General features: G+C 44.9%; 1 protein-coding gene and 1 long non-coding RNA gene across 3 annotated transcripts in view; one reads left to right on the plus strand and one right to left on the minus strand.

Moving 5' to 3' along the window:
* The window catches only part of RGS17 (regulator of G protein signaling 17), a 128,280-nt gene extending 124,914 nt beyond the window's left edge, over positions 1–3,366 (minus strand). Inside the window, exon 1 of the transcript XR_010134402.1 lies at positions 1,841–3,366. The gene's annotated coding sequence lies outside the window, so the exon portion shown is untranslated. The remainder of the gene's footprint in view (positions 1–1,840) is intronic.
* A 9,833-nt stretch (positions 3,367–13,199) lies between these two features.
* On the plus strand, positions 13,200–23,423 carry LOC129534295 (uncharacterized). Of its 2 annotated transcripts, none has more exons than XR_008680829.2 (3): positions 13,200–13,481; positions 14,331–14,474; positions 23,313–23,423. It is a non-coding gene; the product is annotated as an uncharacterized lncRNA (long non-coding RNA). The 2 variants fall into 2 exon arrangements; XR_008680828.2 differs by lacking the exon at positions 23,313–23,423 and adding an exon at positions 18,090–19,388.
* The last annotated feature ends 2,615 nt before the right edge of the window (positions 23,424–26,038 follow it).

A 26,038-nucleotide genomic window follows, 5' to 3' on the forward strand; every position in this document is an offset into this window, starting at 1 on the left:
AATGGCTTAACAACAGTTAACAACTGGAAGAGGTCAAACTTCTCATTCATTTGTATTAAATCACCCTTTCATTAGATAGGAGTGCTATAATGCATATTTCTTGGATAATACTCTCACTACAGAAGACTTCGGAAACAAGTACAACGTACTTTAAATGTTTCACGGTTTGCAAATTATTTCGTACACGCAGCGTCTGGCAGTTGTGAATCGAGGAGGAAAGCATTATTTTCCACTACACTAATAAAAATCAATTCTCACGTCTTCAATTAAATGATTTTCAGAAGGGTTCATCATCCGGAAAACCAGTAAGTATGAACGCCGGAAATGCAGATGGCACCCAGCCTCAGAACTGCTTATTCTAGATGGGAACCAAACTAAGATTTCTCTTTATTATTTGTGAAAGCCATCCCACGCTGGAGAGAATCTCGCCGTAAAACAATTTAAGAAAAGAAAGAAATAACTCTGAAGCGTGTGAAGTTCTCCAGACAAATCTTATAGTGACTCTTTTGAAAGAAGCATTTATGGAAAGGTCAGGGGAGGTCAGGAGAGTTATGCCAGGAGCCAGGGTCAATCGTCCCCGGGCGACAGGGGTTCTCCCACGTGAACCGACGTCCCGGGCTCCGGGCGAGGCGCAGGGCTCAGGGCGCAGGGCGGGTCCCGTACGCAGGGCGGGCGCGCGGGCATCTTTGTGGCCAGGCGACCCCGGCTCGCTCTCCCGGAGCCCAGGGACTCCCGAGGCTGGCGCGGGCTGCCCGCGACAAGGTGCCAGCGGCCTCCGGCTCGCGAGGAGCAGCTCCCACCCGCGGCTTCCGAGTCCAGCTCTGTCCCTCCGCCATCCCCTAGTCCTCCGGCATTTATTCAGGGAGACAGGGAGGCAGAGAGAAGAGGAGAAAGCGGCCGTGTCTGCACCCAGCCTCTGCCGCAGCACTCGATGAGGGACAGCAGGGAGGCTGGCGGGGAGGCAGAGATTAAACTATGATTCCATCGATCACGGAAAGACCACCATCACCTACAGCAAAGGAGGCTCCGATGCGCCCACCCGGGCAGCGACTCGAGGTTGGTGGGCGTTCCTCGTCCTCGCCCCCTCGGTGGCTGTGGAATCCACCCCGCGCCGCACACGCCAGGACTCCCTTTCCTTTGACTAAGGGGAGGGGAAGGAACAAAAGAGACCCCCCACCCCCTATACATACATACACATACACACACACACACACACACACACACACCCCTCCGGTATTTTACTGCTGGTCAAAGGATGCATTTTCACAACCTCTTCTTCGAACACCTTCCCCACCTGAGCAGTGCATTTTCCCAAAGGTAAAGAGAGATAAGGGAGGAAACACAGCACCCGAGGTGATCAGTCGATTGGACACTGTTGATGGCACATTCTCCTCGTTCCCAGCCAACCGCACAAAACCCGCAACACCTCGCGTCCCCGCGGGGTCTCCCGCGCCCCTGGCCCGGCCCTCCCGGCCGCCCCCAGCAGGCGCCCCGCTCTCCGCGGGAACTCTGGGACCTGGCCGAGCGTTCCCCGGCGGGCAGGACACTCGCCCGGTTCCCCGCAGCAGCTGAGGGCGGCGAGCGGACCGCGTCCAGGCAGCGACGCGGGATTCAACTTCCCGGACCCGCGGCGCGGCCCCCGCTCCCGCTCAGGGCGCCGCGGCCACAGCTGAGACCCCAGCGCCGCGCAGCCGCCCCCGCCGGGGCATGGGCGGTCGCGCTCTCCGCCCCCTCCTTCCTTCACCTCCCCCCTACCTTGAAAAAAATCCATCCATTGGTGCAAAGCAGACATTTTGATGTCATTTACTTAGCACCGCTTGTTTTGGAGGCAGCGTCTTACCCGGTCGCCTGGAGGTGTGGGCAGCGCGCCGATGGGTCCGGGGGAGCGGGGCTGGGCGGCTCGGTCCTCTAGCGGAGCCGGTTTGCTGCCATCCGCCCAACTTCAGCACCCAGCGGGCGAGGAGAGAGGGAGAGCGGCGAGGATGCAGAGGAGGGGGAGGGGGAGGAGGGAGCGGTGGGCGGGGAGGGAGCGAGAGCCGCTCGGCAGCGCGCATGCGCCTCGCGGGCCGGCGCAGCCCCTCGCCCGGCGCGGCCGGAGGGGCAGCTTCCCAGCCCCTGCGCGCGGCCGCGAGAGTCCCGGCCCCGCCCCCTCCCCGGGCGGCCCCCGGCCCCGCCCGACCTCGCGCGCTCGCCTGGGCGCGGCGCCCACCGTGCGGAGGGGCTCGGCCGGGACTCTCGGCTTCGGTGACGCCCGTCCGGAGCTTCGCGGGAGCCCCGGAGTCCCGAGAGCTTCCCTGGGTGACAGCGGCTCTCCGCCCGGGCCCCTGCAACTCCACTCGCCCGTAGCCCGCGCGCTGCTGTCCCGGGCTGCGCGAGAGCCTTGCACCCAGGAGCCGGCCTGCCAGGCAGAGCAGCCTGCCTGCTCCGGGTCCCGGAGGAAGCATTCCCTGCGTGGGGGTTCAAGGAAGTGTGAAGTTAAGCAAGTTTTGCTTCCCGAAGGACTTTATGAAGCGTCCTTTACTTTATTGACTTCCTCACCCAGAAAGAGGACCTTTTCTCCTAAGAATCAGTGCAGGTGCTCTCTGGCCTAGCCCATGCCAGCTGCCTCAGGCGCCCGGACCACTCGCTGGAGCAGAGTTTTGAGTGAGAAAAGCCGATGACAAGGCAAGAGTGGAGAATTATTAACGGAGGTGCTGATGCTTGGGGCCTAGAGCATCCTTAGGGGACAGCTTGGTAGTTACCAGGTCTGATAATCGTTCTGTGCCCAAGTGGAGCCCAGCTTGGTAGGGAAGGAGCTTGGGATACTTAATGCAACCCGAGCGCTAGATTGCGTCTCCAATGATTAGACTAAAGTGTTTGTGCGGAGGAAGTGGAGAAGCAGTGTCTTGCTCTTCAGATACCACATCTGTGGGAAGAGGAGGGAGTTCCTGCAGGAGTGAATGGGCTTTTTTTCTTACACCTAATTAAAACAGATTACTTGTAAATCTGTGTGAGTTCCCCTTGCTTGTGTGTTCATGTAAGCAAGCGTTGTGTTATTTCAGCCTACTGAACTCTCCTGTGCCTCCATCCTTATACACTCACGGGTACTTGAGTTAAATATGTCTCAGGGCCTCCTCCAGGGCCTCCCATGGCTTTGAGTACTAGTGCTCTTCAAAGTGTCTTCATTTTTGTTGGATTTCACAAAAGTATTTGCCTTTGTCTTCCAGGCTGCTATAACAAAATACCATAGACTGGATGGCTTATAAACAACAGAAACTGATTTCTCACAGTTCTGGAGACTGGGAAGTCCAAGATCAAGATGTAGGCAGATTCCTTATTTGGTGAGGGCCCCATTCCGAGCTCATGAACTGCTGACTCCTTGCTGTGTCTTCACGTGGCGGAAGTGAGCAAGGGAGCTCTCTGGGGTCTCTTTTATAAGGACACTAGTCCCATTCATGAGGGCTCCACCCTCATGACCTAACAACCTTCCAAAGGTTCCACCTCTTTATATCATCACCTTGAGGGTTAGAATGTGAACATATGAATTTTGGAGAGACAAACACGGCTAGTCCACTGCAGTATTGATTCGCGGTGGATAAAGATAAAAGTTCTTCACCAAAAATGGTTTGAGCAGCATTGAATCCTATATAACTTTCAGATTTATGTCTTCAGTCCTGTCCTGGCCTCACACAGAACTCTTATGTCCTCCACTACCTTTACATCTCCACTTGAGGAATAATTGTCGTAGCTGGTATTTATTGAACAATTACTACATGCTAGGTACAGATCTAAATTCTCCTCATATTTGGTATTCGTTGTTCACAACAACGCTACAAGGTAGATACTATTATTATCATGGTTAACAGGCATCTCAGAAGCAGAACTCTGGATATCCACCCCCTCCAAACCTGTTCCTCCTCAAATTGTTCTACTCTGTTGTTCATTCCAAAAATTTAGAAGTCATCCTTGTTTTGTTGCTTTCTTTCATCCCCACACTCAATTAATTAGTCATGTTTTCTTCACCTCCAAAATATATTTCCAAGTCATCTACTTTGCTCCCTCTCTACTGCCATAACCTTAGTCCAAGCTATTGTCATCTCTCACCTGGGCAACCACAAAAGCCCCTATTGTGTCTGCTCATTTCTATCCTCCACAAACCCCGAACAACACCCTCCTAATGAGAGGTGACAGCGTGCTGGCAGTCCTCACAGCCCTCACTCGCTCTGGGCGCCTCCTCTGCCTGGACTCCCACTTTGGCGGCACTTGAGGAACCGTTCAGCCCACCGCTGCACTGTGGGAGCCCCTTTCTGGGCTGGCCAAGGCCAGAGCCGGCTCCCTCAGCTTGCAGGGAGGTGTGGAGGGAGAGGCGCGAGCGGGAACCGGGGCTGCGCGCGGCGCTTGCGGGCCAGCTGGAGTTCCGGGTGGGCGTGGGCTTGGCGGGCCCCGCACTCGAAGCAGCCGGCCGGCCCTGCCGGCCCCGGGCAATGAGGGGTTTAGCACCCGGGCCAGCGGCTGCGGAGGGTGTACTGGGTCACCCAGCAGTGCCAGCCCACCGGCGCTGCGCTCGATTTCTCACCGGGCCTTAGCTGCCTTCCCGCGGGGGAGGGCTCGGGATCTGCAGCCTGCCATGCCAGAGCCTCCTACCCCCTCCATGGGCTCCCCTGCGGCCCGAGCCTCCCCGACGAGCACCACCCCCTGCTCCACGGCACCCAGTCCCATCCACCACCCAGGGGTTGAGGAGTGTGGGCGCAGGGCGCGGGACTGGCAGGCAGCTCCACCTGCAGCCACGGTGCGGGATCCACTGGGTGAAGCCAGCTGGGCTCCTGAATCTGCTGGTGACGTGGAGAACCTTTATGTCTAGCTCAGGGATTGTAAATACACCAATTGGTACTCTGTATCTAGCTCAAGGTTTGTAAACACACCAATCAGCACCCTGTGTCTAGCTCAGGGTTTGTGAATGCACCAATCGACACTCTGTATCTAGCTACTCTGGTGGGGCCTTGGAGAACCTTTGTGTCCACACTCTGTATCTAGTTAATCTAGTGGGGAAGTGGAGAACCTTTGTGTCTAGCTAAGGGATTGTAAACGCACCAATCAGCGCCCTGTCAAAACAGACCACTGGGCTCTACCCATCAGCAGGATGTGGGTGGGGCCAGATAAGAGGAGAAAAGCAGGCTGCTGGAGCCAGCAGTGGTAATCCACTCCGGTGTGCTTCCACACTGTGGAAGCTTTGTTCTTTTGCTCTTTGCAATAAATCTTGCTACTTGCTCACTCTTTGGGTCCACGCTGATTTTATGAGCTGTAACACTCACCGTGAAGGTCTGCAGCTTCACTCCTGAGCCAGCAAGACCACGAACCCCCCAGAAGGAAGAAACTCCGAACACATCCGAACATCAGAAGGAACAAACTCCAGACGCGCTACCTTAAGAGCTGTAACACTCACCGCGAGGGTCCGCGGCTTCATTCTTGAAGTCAGTGAGACCAAGAACCCACCAATTCCGGACACACTAAGAGCTGAAGGATCTTTTAAAAACAATCAGAGGCCGGGCGCGGTGGCTCCTGCCTGTAATCCCAGTACTTTGGGAGGCCAAGGCAGGTGGATCACGAGGTCAGGAGATCGAGACCATCCTGGCTAATACAGTGAAACCCTGTCTCTACTCATACAAAAAATTAGGTGGGCATGGAGGCGGGCGCCTATAGTCCCAGCTACTCGGGAGGTTGAGGCAGGAACATGGCGTGAACCCGGGAGGTGGAGTTTGCAGTGAGCCGAGATCGCGCCACGGCACTCCAGCCTGGGCGACTGAGTGAGACTCCGTCTCAAAAAATATAAAAATAAAAAATAAATAAGAACAATCAGGTTGTGTCATACCCTTTCTTAACACGCTCAAATGAGTTGTTTTTTTTTTTTTCATTGCACTTCAAACAGAATTTGTAATTCTTAAGACAGTCTGGAAGGTTCTATATAGTATTGTCCCTAACTAGTTATCTTATACCACGCTTCTGTAGATCATAGCTAGTGTGTTTTAGCCATGTAGACCTGCTTATTTGGGTTTCTTGAAGAAATCTAACTTGTAATATTTGCTGTTCTTTCTGTTGGGAATCCTCTGCACCAGATCTTTGCATAGCAGACTCCTTAATATCACGTAAGTGTCTCCGGAAATATCACTTTTCAGAAGGCTTCATCTGACCACCCAATCTAATCTGCCCCAGCGGGTTCTTTTCTGTTGGATCCCCTTATTTCATTGTTTTTAAAACACTTCACTATCTGAATCAGCTTGGATTCATTTGTTTGCTTATTCATTCTCCTCAGCCCCTGCTAAAGTAAAGAATCTCAAGAGCTTTGCTTTCACTTTTCAGTGTTTTATCTCTAGTGCCCAGAACAAGATTTGACACATAGTATATGCTTAGTGAATGAAGGATGGATTGAATAAATAACAAACTTAGAAAAAGTGTTCTTTATTGTTTGCTGATGCTTCTTCTTGGATCCTAATTGCCGCCTTTCAGAATCTGTTGCTTTTCAGAAGTGAACAGATAGACCACATTGTTTCCTCTGCCCAACCTATCACAGATGGTGCCATGATAGACTACACTGTTTCCTCTGCCTAGCTCATCACACATGGCTGCATGCAGGGGTGCTCCTTTAAACTAGATGATAGGGTAAGGTTCCCAGAACCCACTTTTAAAACAAGCATATTCAATAAAAAACGGACCCTTCCGTAAATTCTTATAATGGCTGTTTGGGCAATTTTTGTATGACAACTTGGCTATTCTGCTATTCATTTAATTGCTTAAGCCAAATGTAACCCCTTGGTGACTTTCTTTCATGGTTGTAGTTTTTTGTGTAATCCCTTATGCATGAGCCAGAATCTGTAATGATAGTATTCTAGGACTGAAAATGTTGCCTACCATCTGAGAGTTGACTAGATGGGTGGAAACAACCACAGTTTTAATGACATTCACCTTGTGGAGTCTGATCACTTGCAGTCCCTGTGTATATCTTGGTGGTATGGTTTGAGTTTGTCCCCTCCAAAACTCGTATTGAAATTTCATCCCCAACTTGGTGGTGTTGGGAAGTGGGGCCTAGCAGGAGGTGTTTGGGTGCTGAGGGTGGATCCCTCATGAATGGCTTGGTGCAGTTCTCCAGGTAGTGAGTGAATTCTCACTTGGAGGAGACTGGAAAAGTTCTCATGGGAATAAACAAGTTCCCTAGAGGGGAGATTCTTACAAAACCAGGATGCTCCTCAGGCCTTGTCTCTTTGCATGTGTCCACTTCCCCTTTGAGCTTCTTTGCCCTGTTGTGATGCAGCCTAGAAGCCCTCAGTGGAAGGCAGGGCCATGCCCTTGAATTTCCCAGCCTGTGGAACTGTGAGCTAAATAAACCCGATTACTCAGTCTCAGGTATTCTGTTGTAGCAACACGAAACAGACCAGGACACTTGGTCTAGGGAGTTATCTGCAACTCCACTGACATCAAGTGATGACCAGATCAATAATTCAGTTCAGTAAACTTCATTAATATCTACTATATGCCTGGTATTATGTCTTCAAATTTTTTGCAAAAAATGTAAATGTTATATAAAATTATCCCACAGGACTCAGAAATGGATTTCAGTTCATTTTGGCAATGGGATGCCTTCTCTTTATACAGAATTTCAGAGCTCACTGGGCCAGTCATCATTAAACAGCTATGTGGTAATTATGAAAAGGAGCATTTGATCATGAGCATTTCCCTACCATAATGAATGTGTTTTTTTTCAAGTAGAGAAATTCTGGACACAGCAGCAGTTTAGGTATAATGGCTTTACAGTAAGGCACGAAGGAGATTTGCAGAGAAGATATTTGCAGACAGAAAATATTGCAAAAGTGCAGACTATCAACATCAAAGTATTTAGTGTACATTTATCCATAATTAGGAATATTTGTCATTATTAGGAGAGCTGGAAATTACCTCAGTGAGTTTGGTACCCTACAAAAGTATTTCCAGGAAGAAACTATGTAGCATTTTAAAATTTCATTCTCTTTTCCTACATGCTTATTTATTTAAAAGAAGCTGTTTTTCCTTTGAAAAGCAGAGGGAAAGGAAATTAATTGTTTGCTTGAATCTAGAAAACCCTGACTGCTCCAGCCAGGCAAACTTCTCCAGAGTGGAATGTGGAAGGATAATTAGAACATGACTGCTTCAGCAGACTTCTTCTATACTTTTAGTAAATAGGGCTAAACATGTTTCTCCAACTGATTTTAATCAAACCATTGAGACAGGTTCATCCCAGGGAACTTATTTAGATGGAAAATACTTGTGTTTCTTCATCAGTATTCAAAGAAGAGAAGAGAAAAGAGAAAAAGGAAAGATAGTCTGTTCCCCAAAAGCTAAAAAATGAAATATAGAATTTTATATTTTCTATGTAATGTACTTAATTATGTTTTTCTGTTTTTTCTTTTACTTTTTTTTTTTTTTTTTTTTTTTGAGATGTAGTTTCACTCTTGTTGCCCAGGCTGGAGTGCAATGGCGCGATCTTGGCTCACTGCAACGTCCGCCTCCCGGGTTCAAGCAATTCTGCCTCAGCCTCCCGAGTAGCTGGGATTACAGGAGTGCACCACCACGCCTGGCTAATTTTGTATTTTTGTGGAGACAGGGTTTCTCCACGTTGGTCAGGCAGGTCTCGAATTCCTGACTTCAGGTGTTCTGCCCACCTCAGCCTCTGAAAGTGCTGGGATTATAGATGTGAGCCACTGTGCCCGGCCTGTACTTAATTTTGAATAAATCATTAGCTATTAATGTTCCTTTAGTTGTTTAACTTACCAACTTTGAACTTAAAAGGCTCACTATTACTCTCTCAGAATAGTGCTAGTAAATTTATATCTCAAGGTAATTAAGTGAGTCCCTAGAAATAGATATAAACATCTTTATGGGATTTTAAAAATCATTTATGCCCAATTTTGTATATCATATATTCCCACAATATTCCCACAATGGCTTGACAATGTAGAGTTGGTTTGGGGTCACCCTAAATACTTCATAAAAGTATTCTTTAGATGGACCCTGCATATTCCCATTCAGCAAACCTATCATATCTATCATATTGTTGGATAACAGTCTTCCTTGGAAAATAAAGCAAAATTATCTTATCTAGAGAACATGACAATGTTTAATTGTTATAGTCAGATTTGCCTAGTATTTCAAATATCTGTTTTAGTCAAGAGAGTCAAATAATTTGGAAAAAGGGGATTCACAAGTATCAGGGCCATAGTTCTTGAAGAACCCCCCACACTGTTGTTTTCCCTCCAAAATTAGTACTTTGAGAACAATGAATTCACTTGGTGAATAAGCTTGGGTAATAAAAAATTGACTTCTAAATTCATTTCTTAGGATTTGATACATACATTGGCATATTAACATCTCTGAAAAGCCCCTTGATCAAAAAAAGGCACAATGCCTTCTAAATACACGCAAATTCTCTCTCTCTCTCTCTCTCTCTCTCTCTCTCTCTCTCACACACACACACACACACACACACACACACCACATACACACAACACATAGTAGAACCAGAACTCAACCCCTTGCTTTCTACAGACCTTGATTCAAAATATCACCTTGTCAGCGAGGTCTTCTTTGCAACCCTACATATAATTCCTAACCCCTTCTAGCTCACATGCACACATACATAGATATATACACATATGCATATATATGTGGTATCAAGGATCTCAATTTTATTGACAGTGTAATCTAAAATTAAAATTAACTTCAGTCATAGTCAGAATCTGCTCTACACAGACGTGTACTACACCTCTAGTTTTCTTAATTCATTCAGCCAATATACGCTGAGCATTTATTATGTGGCTGTTTGGCAGGCTCTGTCCCAGGTACTGAGAATACAGCAAGGAACAAAAACAAACAAAAGTCTCTGCCCATACAGGGCTTATATTCTAATGAGGTAGACAGACAAAGATCAATGTAAATAAGAAAAAAATATAGAATTTGACAATTATAAATGCTAAAGGAAAAAAGCAGGTCAGGAAAAGGGGATAGGAAGTATGTATGAATGTGAGTAGGAAGGGGTTATGAATTACATGTAGGGGTGCAAAAAAGACCTCATTGAGAAGGTGAAATTTTGAGTTAAGGTCTGAAGAAAGCAAGGGGTTGAGTTCTGGATCTCTGGAGAGAGAGCATTCCAGCAGAGGAAACAGCTGGGGCAAAGGCCCTCAGGTCAGGTTATGCCAGTCATAGACAAAGAACAGCAAGGAACAAATGAAGGGAGTGGCAAGGGATGATATTAGAGAAAAGGAAGGTAATTATGTACCACCTTTAGCTTAGGAGGTTGGCTTGTACTCTGGGTGACTTGGAGATGTATTAAAGGATTTTCACTGAAGGACTGCCGTACAAAAAACTGCTAAATGTAAGTAAGAAAGAGACAATAACCAAATAGAAAATGAGACAGAATAAGAATAGAATGATGCTGGCTACTGCACTGGGGATAGGCTGTATGGGGATGGACAGAATGCGGAAGGCGCTGGGCTATTGGAGTTGACTATGCGAGGGATGATGATGGCAAGGACCGGAGTACTAGAAGTGAAAGTGTTCAAGAGTAGGCAGATGCTGGAGATATTTTCAAGGTTGAGTTTGTAGGATTTGCTGTTTGGATATGTGGCATAAAATAATTTGAGGAATCAAGGAAGAGTTCACTGGCATTGGTCTAATCACAGAAACTTTCCTTTAATAATGATGTGCTTGAATTCCTGCTCCTAGAGCCCTCCAGTCCCCACAACTGAGACCAATAAATTCCTGTGAATAGGCTTAACTCACTGTCCCTGCCGGGCTGCCAGGTATAAAGAGCAAAAGGGATTCCAGACAAAGGAAATTCAGAGGGGCCTAAAGGACAGCCTGGCGGCTCAGCATCTGTCAGCCTCTCGTACTGGTGCAGCTCGGGCCTTGTACCCCGGCTTCAGACCTTGCTCTTTTGTGTCAATCCTCATGCCTCTGAATGCCCATTTTTGTTGTCTGGGATAGGAGTGACATTCTATCACCCAAGTCCTTCAACGGGATGAGGTCTTGATATAGTGCTGTACTGCTGGCTACCTACTTCCAAAATCTTGATGCCAACCACCTGCCTGCCTGATTTTCCATCTATTTCCTGTTGCTAAATCTGTTGACACAGGGCCTGCCTGACTGCCAGGACATCTGCCTGCTGCCTATGGTTGGACCTGTATGATGCTGGCACCTTGCCATCCTGGCCTGGACCTTTGCCAGTTGCCCACTGTCACTGTCCCCTAAAGCTCTGTGGCTCTTTCCACGTGTTCAGTCTTACCAGTTCTTGAGTTAACTCATTCATTTAAGGATTGACTCATTCATGTTTGTATTTGTGCATTCAGACTAACTGTGGTTAGTTTACTAAAGGCTAGCTGTGGTTCATCTATCTCTTAGGTTCATCTGCAAAAGAAAGGTGAATAATTTAAAAAAGGATGGAGTCTTCCATATGCTTTATTGTCTAAGTCCTAGAGAATCTCTTACAGTCAAGAAGGACATAGGCTAATGGTGAAGACAGATATTTGAAAGGGAACTGTGATAATTTCCCTCTATCTATAATCATCTTTTTTAAAAAAAACTGAGACTTTTTTTTTCCTTGCAAATAGTGTGGTGCAGTGTTTTACAGCTTGGGATTGGAGTTAATCTGATTGAGGCTGGAGTTTTGGCTCTCCCACTTCCTAGCTGAGTTTCATTGGCAAGTTAATTTACCTCTGATTCCTTCGTCTTTAAAATGGGAATAACAACTAGATGTCTTACTGTTTTGGGGAAAATTAAATAACATGTTCATGTAAAGTGTTTTATCATAGCTTCTGACACGTACTAAGACCACAATAAATTTTAACATGTCTTCATTTTCTTCTTCTCTTCCTCCTCTTCCTTTTTCTAACGTCTAAATGGGGGCAAAAGGAACAGAGAAAGGGAATTCTTGGTAGGAGGAAAACATTCTCTGATCACAGTGGCCTGGATAGGAATCCAGGCTTCTCGTAGTGACCTGCTCTGATCTCAGTCATAACATGGTTTAGTAATTGCCTGTTTATTTGACCCTCTCCCTCATGAGACTTTTGTCTCTGTGGGCAGGGACTTTGCTTGCTAACATTGGCAGTTCCAGCCTCTTGCACAGTGGCATGTATGACGAAGTGCCCAATAAATATTTGTTAAATAATAATAACAATTAAAAAATCATAGAAGAATTCCTGATGGTGATGTCAGTTGCATAAATTAAAAAAAAAAGAATTCATCAGATGAAGGAAGAGCCAGATTGTTTCAAGCATTAAGGATAATGTGAGCAGAGAAGTAAGATATGAGACCTTTCCATGTGTTTAAGCAATCTGAAGTAGTGCTGGAGTCTAGGATATAGGATATTTATCTACCTATGTGGTGCATGAAATTATGAATTTTGAAAGGTTGGCAGTAATCAAATCAAAAAGGATTTGATTTGATTACTGGTGCTGGGCACGTTGGCTCATGCCTGTAATCCTAGCACTTTGGGAGGCCGAGGCAGGTGGATCACCTGAGATCAGGAGCTCGAGACCAGCCTGGCCAACATGGGGAAACTCTGTCTCTACTAAAAGTATGAAAATAGCCAAGCGTGGTGTCAGGCGCTTATAATCCCAGATACTTGGGAGGCTGAGGCAGGAGAATCGTTTGAACCCAGGAGGCAGAGGTTGCAGTGAGCCGAGATGGCGTCACTTCACTCCGGCCTGGGCGAAAGAGTGAGACTCCGTCTCAAAAAACAAAACAAAACAAAAACAAAAAACAAAAACAAAAAAAACAAAAAGGACCTTGGATGTATGCTAGCTAAAGAGTTTGTACCTTTTTCTGGTATGCAGAACACATAAGAGTAGGAACTAGGCCGGGCGCAGAAGCTCACACTTGTAATCCCAGCACTTTGGGAGGCCAAGGTCGGCGGATCACCTGAGGTCGGGACCAGCCTGACCAACATGGAGAAACCCCATCTCTACTAAAAGTACAAAATTAGCCAGGCATGGTGGCGCATGCCTGTAATCCCAGCTATTCGGGAGGCTGAGGCAGGAGAATCGCTTGAGCCTGGGAGCGGGAGCAAGATCGTGCCACTGCACTCCAGTCTGGGTGACAGAGTGAAAACCTGTCTCAAAAAAAAAAAAAAAAAAAAAAAGAGTAGGAACTAGGTACTTGAAGCTTTTCACCATTTAGTCCTTACTTCTGAAAAAGACTTTTCTCCTTGACTAAAAATTTACGCTCTGGCAACACCAAAATGTTTGTATACCACCCATCCCCCACCCTGCTGACATCACAATGCTTGTTTCTCTTGCTTTGTTTCTTTGCTTATGTTGTTCTCACTGCCTGAAATGTTCCCTTCCACTCCATCACCAATACCACAATTCCCCCATCACCAGCATCTCTTTCTCTCTGTTGTTACTCACACTTTAGCCCTTACTCCCAGCCAGTCATTAAACTTCACATTCAGTAAGAGCTCACATGTGTCAAGCCTCCTGGTGAGTACTTTGTATCCATAATTTGATGTAATCCTCGCAATAATCCTATAAATAGGTACTATTATTATTATTTTTTTAAGTTGCAAACTTAAAAACATACTTTAAGAAATTATTCTACATTTTATGCATAAGTAAACTGAAGTTGAGATACGTTATCTACAGTGAAATAGTGGCTAAACTATAGCCCTTGATACAGGAGCTACAATCCCCGTTGAGTTTTAGCATTACATTCTGCTGCTTAGCGGAGATCATGTGACCCTGCCCTGTGACCCCATAAACATCTATGTAACATTGTTTTTAGCAGTCTTGGTTGGGTAGAATATGAAGTTGACAGTCTTCTTTTTTCCAAATACAGTTTTAAACTTTTCTGTGTGAAATTCCTTTTCCCATTCCTTTATGATATCTTGGGCAGATTCCATAATTATCTGGTCACTTTCCATTATTAAACTAACTCCAGTACAATTTAAAATTTTAATTTATCTGTTCTACAACTTTTTTTCTTATTACAGGACAGGCTTTTGGCTGAAGGGACTTGGAATGCAGACCGGGTACAGTCTGCTCCGTCATTCCCTTCCCCGCCTCCTTGTGCTAGGGTCCAGTTCCACAGGGTGGGAGGGATCAGGGAGGAAAGATGTAGAGAAAAGGGCAAGCATGTCTTTGCTTAACTGGTCTTGGCCACAGTTCTCTCCCTGTGGCTGTTTGTGCTTTGGAGACAGACACTAATAGGCTGGCATGTTCATGGGTGTGGTGAGACCAGACACTGGGAATATCAGGGACTACAGGTGCACCATTGGGTTCTTCGGAGGGGTAGTGCACAGACTTCTCCTGTACAGTTCCCTGATATTTCAGATGCAGCTGCTGCTCCAGTACTTCTACAAGCCGCTCTCACACCAGTTTATGCCACAGGGGGCCTCCCAGCAGACTTTTATTACTGAGGCCTGCTCAGTGAGTAGATGGCCTTCATGACTGGGACTCCAGTAAGTTGGCTCACAGGTAAGTTTCATGATCTCTACACAATCATGAGAAATTCACACAGCCTTGCTATCCCAAAAGGTAGAGAACACAGGAAGCTCTCCTGCCATCTCCACTCTCTGCCCTGTTATCCATCTAGTCACAGGGCATTGAGAAAATTCCCATCTAGGAGATGTCCATTCAGTGTACTCAAGGTGATGCTCCTCTGCAGCAGACACTCTAGCCTATAGCTTTTGTCTTTAAACAGTTTTTTTAAATATAAAATATATCATTTAGATTGGGCATGGTGGCTCATGCCTGTAATCCCAGTGCTTTGGGACACCAGGGTAGAAGAATCACTTGAGATCAGGGGTTTCAGGCCAACCTGGGCAGCATAGCAAGATCCCATCCCTAAAAAACAATTAGCTTGGCATGGCGGTGTGCACCTATAGTCCCAGCTACTTGGGAGGCTTATATACACTTTATTATGAAATACATTTCATAACAAATATATACATTTTATAATAATGTCTATATATATTTCATAAGTATATATTTCATTATTGAAGTACTCTTCTATTTATCGTGCTTGCTGCCTGAATACCTTGGGTTTTTTTTCATTGTGTTATTGTTATTTAGGTCCTGCGAGATTTATGATTTAAAGAGATTCCATTTTGGTGTATTTCAAGGATTTGTTTCAAGATTTAGAGATCCTTTTAACAGTTCTTGTAGTTCTGGCTTGGTAGTGACAAATTCTCTCAGCATTTGTTTGTCTGGAAAAGACTGTATCTTTTCTTCATTTATGAAGCTTAGTTTCACTTGATAAAACGTTCTTGGCTGATAATTGTTTGATTGAAGGAGACTAAAAATAGGACCCCAATCTCATCTAACCTTTAAGGTTTCTGCTGAGAAATCTGCTGTTAATCTGATAGGTTTTCTTTATAGGTTACCTGATGCTTTTGCCTCACAGCTCTTAAGATTCTTTCATTCGTCTTTACTTTAGATAACCTGATGCCTATGTGCCTAGTTGATGATCTTTTTGCAATGAACTTCCCAGGTGTTCTTTCAGCTTCTTGTATTTGGACGTCTAGATCTCTAGCAGGCCAGGGAAGCTTTCCTTGATGATTCCCTCAAATATGTTTTCCAAACTTTTAGATTTCTCTTCTTCCTTAGGAACACTAATTATTCTTAGGTTTGGATGTTTAACATAGTCCCAAACTTCTTGGAGGCTATGTTCATTTTTTAAAATTCCTTTTTCTTTGTCTCTGATGGATTGTGTTAATTTGAAAGCCTTGTCTTCAAGCTCTGAAGTTCTTTCTTCTGTTTGTTCGGTTCTATTGCTGAGACTTTCCAGTGCGTTTTGCATTTCTCTAAGTGTGTCCTTGATTTCCAGAAATTGTGATTGTTTTTTATTTATGCTCTCTATTTCACTGAGCAATTTTCCTTTCATATCCTGTGTCATCTCTTTTATTTCTTTAAGTTAGACTTTACCTTTCTCTGGTGCCTTCTTGATTAGCTTAATAATCGACCTTCTGAATTCCTTTTCTGACAATTCAGATATTTTATTTTGGTTTGGATCCATTGCTGGTGAGCTAGTATGATCATTTAGGGGTGTGAAAGAACCCTATTTTGTCATATTACCATAATTGTTTTTCTGGTTCCTTCTCATTTGGGTAGACTGTGTCAAAGGGAAGATCTGAGATTCAAGGGCTGCTGTTCAGATTTTTTTCGTCCCACAGCGTGCTCCCTTGAAGTGGCATTCTCCTCTTCCCCTACGAATGGGGCTTCCTGAGAGCCAAACCGTAGTAACTGGTTTTGCTCTTCTGGGTCTAGCCACCCAGCAGAGCTACCAGGCGCTGAGCTGGTACCGAGGAGTGTCTGCAAAGAGTCCTGTGATGTGATCCATCTTCAGGTCTTGCAGCCATGGATACCAGCACCTGCTCTGGCAGAGGTAGCAGGGGTGTCAAGTGGACTCTCTGACGGTCCTTGGTTGTGTTTTTGTTTAGTGCACTGGTTTCGTGTTAGTTGGCCTCTAGCCAGCAGGTGGTGCTTTCAAGACCACATCAGCTGCAGTCCTGTAGAGAGCATGCAAACTTGCCTTAGGGACACCCGGCTAAGTATTCAGGTTTCTCAGGCAGTGGGCAGGGCCATAGAGCTTCCAAGAGATTATGACCTTTGTCTTTGGCCACCAGGGTGGGTAGAGAAAGACCACCATGTGGGTCAGGGATAGATGTGTCTGAGCTCAGCTTCTCCTTGGAGGGAGCTTGCTGCAGCTGCTGAAAGGGATGGAGATATGGTTCCTAGTCCGATGGAGTTATATTCCCAGAGGGATTATGGCTGCCTCTGCTGAGTCATACAGGTTGCCAGGGAAGTGGGGGGAAAAGCAGCAGTCACTGGCCTCACCCCGCTGCCATGCAGCCAACAGTCCTAAAGGCCAGTCTCACTCCCACTGTGCCCCCTTAATGGCACAAAGTCTATTTCCAGGCAGCTGGTGACCAGGGCTGAGAACTTTCCCCAGATAATGAACCTCCCCTTTGAGAAAGCAAGCCCATTAACAGTTTTTCAGCAACTCAGGGAGCCTGCAACAGTAATCCAGTTCCTTCAAAGTGTCTGCAGAGTCTCTTGGCTTTCCTGGTAATTTCCTGTAGTAGTTCTTAGAGCAAAAGTTCACAGTGTGAGTCTCCACATGCTGCTCTGTCCATCCAAACAGGAGCTGCAAGCTAGTCCTGCTTCCTGTCTGCCATCATAATCCACAACTCCTCCAAAATATTTTTTGAAAATATATACATGTGGTAGGCAGAACAATGCATCCCTCCCACCAGATATCTACACCTATTCCCTGGAACCTGTGAATATAGTTTTACCTTACATAGCAAAAAGTACCTTACACGGCAAAAAATATCTTGTAATTATGATGACATCAAAGACCTTGAGATGAGGAGATTGTCCAGGTGAATCCAATCTAATGACATGGGACCTTAAAGGCATAAAATCTTTTCCATCTGTGGTTAAAGGGAGCCATGACTAAGAAAGAGGAGTCAGAGATAGGCAATGTTGCTGGTTTCAAAGGTGGAAAATGACCATGAGCCAAGGAATGTGGGTGGCCTCTGGAAACTGGAAAAGGCAAGGAAATAGACTCTCCCTGAGAGCCTCCAGAAGGAAATGCAGCCCTATGGACACCTTGATTTCAGCCCAGCAAGACCCACATTAGACTCCAAACCTACAGAACTATAAGATCATATATTTGTACTGCTTTAGGCCACCAAGTTTGTGGTAATTTATTACAGAAGTAGTAGAAAACAAATACAATATACATGTAGCAAAGTTATTTTTTAATATACAAGAGTGAATCAACACAAAATCCAGAATTAAAGAGTGTGCTCAGGGACTTCTGAGGTATTGGCAAATGTTTTAATTCTCCAAAGTGTACATACACGTTATTTTGTATTAATATGTTTTAAATTGTTTATATACTCTTTATTATGAAATATATATGCACCTGTTGTCCCAATACTACATTGGTACTACATCCCAATACTACATCGGGACTACATCCCAATACTAACATTGACTATAAATGGCCTAAATGCTCCTCTTAAAAGATACATAATAGCAGAATGGATAAGAATTCATGAACTAAGTTTCTGTTGTTTTCAGGAGACTCATCTAAAACACAAGGACTCACATAAACTTAAAGGGTAGAAAAATATATTCTACGCAAATGTACACCAAAAGCAAGCAAAAGTAGCTATTATTATATCATATGAAACAAACTTTAAAGCAACAGCTGTTAAAAAAGACAAAGAGGGACATTATACAATGATAAAAGGACTAGTCCGACAGGAAAATATCGCAATTCTACATATATATGCACCTAACACTGGAGCTCCCAAATTTATAAAACAATTACTACTCGACCTAAGAAATGAGATAGATGGCAACACAATAATAGTGGGAGACTTTAATAGACCACTGACAGCACTAGACAGGTCATCAAGACAGAAAGTCAACAAAGAAACAATGGATTTAAATTATACCTTTGAACAAATGGATTTAACAGATATTTACAGAACATTCTACCCAACAATTACAGAATATACATTTTATTGATCAACACATAGAACATTCTCCAAGAAAAACCATCTGATAGGCTACCAAACAAGCCTCAGTACATTTAAGAAAATTGAAATTATATCAAGTATTCTCTCAGACCACAGTGGAATAAAATTGGAAATCAACTCCAAAAGGAACTCTCAAAACCATGGAAATACATGGAACTTAAATAACCTGCTCCTGAATGATCATTGGGTCAACAATGAAATCAAGATGGAAATTAAAACATTCTTTGAACTGAATAATAATAGCTACACAACATATCAAAATCTCTGGGATAAAGCAAAACCAGTGCTAAGATGAAAGTTCATAGCATTAAATGCCTACATCAAAAAGTCTGAAAGAGCACAAATAGACAATCTAAGGTCACACCTCATGGAACTAGAGAAACAAGAACAATCCAAACCCAAACCCAGCAGAATAAAAGAAATAACAAAGATCAGAGCAGAACCAAATGAACTGAAACAACAACAATGAAAACAATACAAAAGATACATGAAGGAAAAATCTGGTTCTTTGAAAAGATAAATTGATAGACTATTAGTGAGATTAACAAAGAAGAGAGACAACCCAAATAATCTCAATTAGAAATGAAACAAGAGATATTACAAGTGATGCCACAGAAACACAAAAGATTTTTCGAGGCTGCTATGAACACCTTTATGTGCATAAATTAGAAAACCTAGAGGAGATGGATAAACTCCTGGAAATATACAACCCTCCTAGATTAAACCAGGAAGATATAGAATCTCTGAACAGACCAATAACAAGCAGCGAGATTGAAATGGTAATTAAAAAATTGCCAACAAAAAAAAGTCAAGGACCAGATGGATTCACAGCAGAATTCTATCAGGCATCAAAGAAGAATTGGTTCTAATCCTGTTAATACTATTCCAAAAGATAGAGAAAGAGGGAATCCTCCCCAAAGTATTCTCTGAAGAGAATGTTCAGTTTTCCCTTCCTGAGTTACTTCACTTAGAATAATGGTCTCCAATTCCATCCGGGTTGCTGTGAATTGAACGCCATTATTTTGTTTCTTTTTATGGATTCAGAGAATACTTTAGGAAGGATTCCCTCTTTCTCTATCTTTTGGAATAGTATTAATAGGATTAGAACTAATTATTCTTTGATGTCTGATAGAATTCTGCTGTGAATCCATCTGGTCCTCGACTTTTTTTTGTTGGCAATTTTTTTATTACCATTTCAATCTCGCTGCTTGTTATTGGTCTGTTCAGAGATTCTATATCTTCCTAGTTTAATCTAGGAGGGTTGTATATTTCCAGGAGTTTATCCATCTCCTCTAGGTTTTCTAATTTATGCACATAAAGGTGTGCAGAAATCATATGGCAAGAGAGGAAGCAGGAGGTAGGGAGGTGCCAGGCTCTTTTTAACAACCAGCTCTCATGGAAAGTAATAGCATGAAAATTCACTCACTCCCAACAAGGGAAAGTATAAATCTATTCATGAAGAGTTTGCCATCATGACCCAAACACCTCTCATTAAGCATGGGTATTATGCTATGTTATGTGCAAATGTTTATAGCAAGTCCTGGGTAGCTCCAACACTTTAAAAGGTATCATGACTTTTATAATGTGAAGGTCAGTGGTGAAGCAACAGGTGCCAATACTGAAGGTACTGAAGATTTTAAGGAAAAGCTGCATAGGATAATGTGGCTGAGAAATATTTGCCAGAGTAAATATTTAATGTGGATGAAACAGATTGTTCTGGAAGTGTATGCAGAGCATACTATACTCTTCTGTTTTGCATTGCTATAAAGGAATACCTGAGACTGGGTAATTTGTAAAGAAGAGAGGTTTATTTGGCTCATGGTTCTGCAGGAGGCACAAGCATGGCACCAGCATCTGCTTGTCTTCTGGTGAGGCCTCAGGAAGCTGTTACTCATGGCAGAAAGCAAAGGAGAGGCAGATGTGTTATACGGCAAGACAGAGAGAAGGAGGTGTCAAGCTCTTTTTAAACAGCCAGCTCTTGGGTGAACTAATAGAGTGAGAATTCACTCTTTATTGCAGGGAGGGCACCAAGTCATTTATGAAGGATGCACCCCCCATAACCCAAACACCTCCCACTAGGCCCCATCTCCAACAGTGGGGATCACAGAGGTGAGCCGCAACAAGGCTCGCCCTGGTGCCCAGAGACAGAAAGAGTGAAGCTGCTGACCCTGAAGGTGAGGGACAGCTGGCCATGCAGCTGCAGGCGTGGGGGTGGCAGGTGCCACAGAGCCAGAACAAACAGCTGAGATAAAGGCGAACAGTGTAGAGAGTTAGTGTGAGGAAGCTGCTGATGAGAGCTGCTGCTGAATAAAATCAACTTTTACCTGCCTACGGCTCCCTGAGTGTTCTTTCTGCTCATTCACCCACTCCCCTCGGACTTCAGCATGGGCTGGACCTTGACCCCAGGATCTGACAATTGGCCGTGAGGATGGGATGAGGTGAGTGGGTCTTCAGCCCCTGAGGGCTCCTGGGTCGGCTATGTGGCCGCAGCAAGAGCTGTGGTACCTGGTGGCAGTGGTGCTGCTTGGATGGGTCCCAATGGAAACGTGGGAGACGGTGCACTGGTCTCCCATGAGTGTGGAGAAGGAGCTGAAGCACCTGGAAGTGCACAGCACCGAGAAGTATGCCTTTGCCGCAGAGTCAGATGGGCGTTTGTGACTGTGCTGGTGGGAAGTGCATGTCCAGTCCCTGCGGGACACAGCACAGGGAGGAGGAAGAACCTCTATTACAGGCTCGCCCAGTGATGCACCGGAAAATAGAGCATGAGCAGCTGTTGGGCCCCAAGGGTAGGCCCAGAGCCCCTCTACTGTGGTGGAGCACACTTCCTCTGGTCCCTGTGCCCCCGCTGAGTTGTGGGAGTGAAGTAAGTAATGTCGGCAGTCATGTACAAACTTAACTGCAAGTCATTCGGGAGAAGGACATTGCTGCGCAACCCGGTCCTGCCCAAGAGTTCCAGTTCAAAAAGTACCCGCTGTAGCTGGCGGAAGTGTAAAGCCTTTTCTGTTTGATAAGAGAACTGGCCGAGATGCCTGGCTTGTGCGGGGCACCAGACAACCAGAGCCACATGTGGACCTGGCAATCTATTGGTCCCTGAATCTGCATAAGTTTTCAGGCAGAGCTGCATTTATTAATGGCTATACAGGCTGGTCAGTGAAAGTGAAACCTCTGTCTCTGCATCTTGGCATTGGCCGCTTGGCTCTCCGCTTATGCCCTGTGTATGTCTCTCCCATACCTGAGGACACTCCGGGGGCGGATGTTTTGCATGGCTTGGCAGCTGTGCTGTCTGTCACGGACTTAATGGACCATTTGACAACGGAACTGAGACAATCCACCGAGAGCCTGAAACAGTTTGCCTTCATGGCAGGGCGACAATGGACTTTTACAGTGTTGCTGCAGGGCTATGTGCATAGCCCCATCGTGTGTCATGATTTTGTTAATGACGTTATGTTAACTTCCAATTCTCTTGCAGGTTTAGAAGCGGCAACACCCCCTTTTGCCTGAGATTGGGATGATAAGGCTGAGACAGCCTTTCTAACCAAGGAGGCCCATTTACACTAGATGTACATGTAATCACAGATAGTTTTGGCTAGGGCCTATAGCAGTGCATGGAATGCTTGGAAGCTCCAGTGGGCTGTTAGTTCCAAGTATGGAAGGGAGCTGAGCTCTGGTATTCCTTAATAAAGAAGCAGTTTAATAGCAGGATGGGTGTGTTCATGGATAACCACCACCTCGGACTGGGAAAGCAGTTGGTAACTGTATATACTGCCCTTCAGGCTCATAAGAGTGTGGCGGGATGGGCTACAGTCGTCGTGCAGATGACTTACCTGACAACAGGGTGGGTGTGTTCATGGGTTACAAGCCCTCAAACTGGGACGGTACAGACATCCACTTTAGCGAAGTGGAGCGCCTATTTAGAGCAGTAAAGTACACTGAGTACAAGTCCCTTACCAACAGAGTTACAAGAGGTTTTAGGGTCTGTAGCCCTAATGCAAGATAAAGCCATGGGGCCTGAGGCACCCCTAGACCCTGAGCCTTTACCATAAGGAAGGGCATACCCCCATTCCTGATGGGGCGTGGTATACAGATAGATCCAGCCAGAGTACTGCTGCTGCTGCAGTATTGACAACAGCCTAGTACTGACACCATATGGTTTAAAACCAGGTGTGGGCGAAGTAGCTAATAAGCTAAACTCAGGGCAGTATGAGTGGTAATCACCAAGGAGGTGACACCTGTGGTAACCTGCATCAATAGCCAGTTTATCAAAGCCTATGTGTATGTATCGGGCCTGTGTGCCCAAACCTGTGTATCAAGCTTGCATGCCCATAGCTTGTGTGTGAGGCTTATGTGTCAAGCCTATGTGTATGTATCGGGCCTGCATGCCCAAAGTTGATATGTCAGGCCTATGTGCCAAACCTGTGTATCAAACCTGTGTGTTCAAGGCCTATGTCTCCCTCGGCCTAGAGGGTGGAGTGTAAGGTACATGAATGTGCTTTGGTCAAGGAATAGGCCGAGGCGGATGTCCAGGCCTGCATGACTCAGTGAGTTGGGGGCACAGGTGCACACCTCCATTTGTTATATAACCTGTTTGTGTAAGTTCATACTTGGCTCTGAGCCACTATCGTCTGTAAAAGGTATAATTGCCTTGCTAACACTGTACAGGGGCTCTTGAGGCTCGGCCTGGCTCAACATGGCTTAACACGGCGGGTGCACTGGCACCCAGAGAAAGAGAGAAAGAGAACCAGAGCTGTCCTTCTTGTAGGTGGACAGAGGAGAGCCACAGCACAGCTCGCACTGGTGCCCAGAGACAGACAGAGTGAAGCTGTTGACCCTGAAGGCAAGGGAGAGCTGGCCGTGCAGCTGCAGGTGTGGGGGCGGCAGGAGCCACAGAGCCCGAGCAAACAGCCGAGATAAAGGTGAGCAGTGTGGAGAGCTAGTGTGAGGAAGCTGCTGACGAGAGCTGCTGCTGAATAAAATAATCTTTTACCTGCCTACGGCCCCCCGAGTGTTCTTTCTGCTCATCCACCCACTCCCCTCGGACTTCAGCATAGGCTGGACCCAGACCCCAAAATCTGACACACAGTATGCTATGCTTTTTAATATTTTATTTAGGAAATATTTTGCAATTATAATTTTAAATATTTCTTCTTTTTCATTATTTTTATTTTCTTCTTTGAAGACATCAATTTTATGTATATTAGCCCTTAGGTTTCCTATATTGTATGTCTATCACATTGCATTCATTTCCTATTGCTGATGTTTGTAGCAAATTATCACAAGCTTAGTGGCTTAAAACAACACAAATTTATTTTCTTATAGTTCTGGAAGTCAGAAATCTAAAATGGGTGGGCAGAGCTGCGTTCCTTCTGCAGGCTCCAGAGGAGAATCAGTTTCATGCCTTTTCCAGTCTCTAGAAGCTGTCTGTATGACCTGACTCACGGGCCTATATCCCTAGAACCTCTCCTTCCATTGTCACCTCTCCTCTGACTCTAAACCTGCTGCCTCTAAGTACCCTGGTAATGATATTGCACCCACCTGGATAATCAAGAATAATCACTTCATCTGGACATCCTCAGTTTAACCACATCTCTAATGTCCTTTTGCCATGCAGGGCAACTCTCATAGGCCTCAGGGTTTAGGATGTAGACATCTTTGTGGGGCCATTATTCTGCCTATCAGGCAAATATTTCTCAAATCCTTTTTTTTGAATCATTAAAAAAAATCGTTTCATTTCCCCTCAATTTTCTTCCTTCTTTGTTCTTATTTACTTTACTCTACCTTTTATGGTGTCATTTTGCTTTTGTGTTTTTCTAATTTAGTCCTCTTTTGTGAAATTATTTTTTTCTTAATTTTTTACTGATTATTCACTTGTTCTGAGCTTTTTCTATTGCTTGTTGGTGCTGTTTTTGTCAAAGCTTTCATTCTTCTCTAATACTTAAATATTACAGTTTTCATCTGTTCCATGACCTCATTTTTCTGATGAATTCTCTCTGTCTTAATTTTATTAAGGCCTCATTCAACTTTTTATTGTAATAATTTGGTATGGTGCTAGAAAGTATTTTTTTTTTTTTTGTACACGATGTTTGAACGAGGAACAAAATCAGATGGAACTTTCTGGGTTAATAGGAGAAAGACAAGACAAGGTGGCTTTCTCTGTAGCACAGTTTAAGAATTTTTTCTCTGTTTTTACCAGGAAAGGTTAAAAATATGTCCTCTCTCTACGAGTCACTTTGTTTCTCTAAGCCATATCTGGTTAAGAAAGGTTTCCCTGGCTGGGTGTGGTGGTTCATGCCTGTAATCCCAGCACTTTGGGAGGCCGAGGTGGGCAAATCATGAGGTCAGGGGTTCGAGACCAGCCTGGCCAACATGGTGAAACCCTGTCTCTACTAAAAATACAAAAAATTAGCCGGGTGTAGTGACCGGCGACTGTAATCCCAGCTACTCGGGAGGCTGAGGCAGGAGAATTGCTTGAACCTGGGAGGTGGAGGTTGCAGTGAACCGAGATCGCGCCATTGCTGCGCTCCAGCCTGGGCAACAGAGTGAGGCTCTGTCTCAAAAAAAAAAAAAAAAAAAAAAGAAAGGCTTCCCTGCCATTCATCTGTGAGGTCCACTGTCTTGTCCTCCATGGCTGTGCTCTCAGTATCAGGTCTTGCATTTACTCTTTTTGCTCTATTTTTATTTATCCATTAATAATGATAAATATTTTCCTGTATGTTCTGAATTCTTTTTTTAAAAAATTGGATTGTGTATATTTGAAGATTACAGCATGATGTTATGTAGATAGTAAAATGGTTACTATAGTGAAGCAAATTAACATATCCATCATCTCACATAGCAACTTTTTTTTTGGTGGCAAGAGTAGCTAAAAAGCATTTGCTCTTAAAGTACTTCCTGAGACTTCCTTTCTCTGAGCCTGTCAAACATTCTCTCATTCTCTCTCTCTCATTTCTTATGGTTCCTTCCTTTTTCAGTTTTGCTATTTCCAATGGGATGAGGCATTGTCCTACTGGAGGGAAGTATGTGAGATTTTATTGAAGGCCAGAACCACCATACCCATTTTAGTTTCCCCAACATCTGTGTAATTTTGGCACTGATCTGCAGCTCTGAGGCTGTGAGGACTTTTTCCAATATCACGAATTGTTCTTAGACATTTTTTTCTTCCCAGATTTCCTCTCAGGGCAAAATGTTTTTTTTTTTTTTTTTTTTGAGGCAGGGGCGGGGGGGTCATGTTTATTTATTGCTGACTTTTTGGTTTTTATGACTTTTAAGCTATTTAGCTGTCTTTCACTTCATGCTCTCTCACCACAACTGTTGATCGTGCATGTCCTGCTGCTGTAGCTGCTTCGTCCCCAAGATATACCCACACTCTTGGGGCTGTTGTTCCCATCGTCTTAGCTATACTAGCTTCTCTATTTGATTTTCAAGAGAAGTTTGGGACACTTAAAACAACTACACTGCTGACATAATCACTTTACAGAAATTCTGACA

The sequence above is a fragment of the Gorilla gorilla genome, chromosome 5, assembly GCF_029281585.2.
Source record: "Gorilla gorilla gorilla isolate KB3781 chromosome 5, NHGRI_mGorGor1-v2.1_pri, whole genome shotgun sequence".
Classification (NCBI taxonomy): domain Eukaryota; kingdom Metazoa; phylum Chordata; class Mammalia; order Primates; family Hominidae; genus Gorilla; species Gorilla gorilla.